Below are 724 nucleotides of genomic sequence, written 5' to 3'. Positions count from 1 at the left end.
AAGCCACTTCATTGAAATACTTTTCTCACTTTTATTTTGCCAAGTGTGTCTGACTTAATGTGTATAAATTTAATTCTATTCTACCAGTTTCCTGGTGTGGTCCTGTGGGATAAGCACTGGACTTCTAGCTGGCATGGTCAGCAGTTCAAACCCACCAGCCTCTCCTCAAAAACAATATACAAGTTTTCTATGCGTCAGAACCAACTTGACAGCACTTAACAACAAAGAACAGTGTATTTGCTCATAACTCCCAAACCTCTGTATCCCTGTCTGATCTCTCTTCTGAGCTTCAGATACATGAAGCAACTTACACTTGAACGTCTCCCTTTGTAAGTTTCACAGACACTTGAAGTTCAAAACTAAAACAGAATCCATTTTCTGGATCCTCTTGAAATACTAGAGAATTGGATCCACACTCCTCCTGCATAGCAAAGGTCAACTGGAACTGAGAAGCAGCTGTTCAGTTTAAATGGGGTATGAATTCTAACTCTATCATTATTTATAGTCTTTCTGCAAGTCTCTGCACTGATTTGTTACTAGCCTGGTTTCTATAGACATTTTAATTTGGTACTCTCAATATATTTTCATATCTGTTTTTTCCTTTCAGTCTTTAATAATGGCTTCCCTTCCCTACTCCCTCGAAGCCCCCAGGCATTGCTTTCTCAGGCAACTGCGATAGCCTCATTTCAACCACAGAAAAACCTATTGAAAATATGAGGGTAAG

This window comes from Chrysochloris asiatica, unplaced genomic scaffold, assembly GCF_000296735.1.
Source record: "Chrysochloris asiatica unplaced genomic scaffold, ChrAsi1.0 scaffold00002, whole genome shotgun sequence".
NCBI lineage: Eukaryota > Metazoa > Chordata > Mammalia > Afrosoricida > Chrysochloridae > Chrysochloris > Chrysochloris asiatica.
This window is presented reverse-complemented; position numbering follows the sequence as displayed.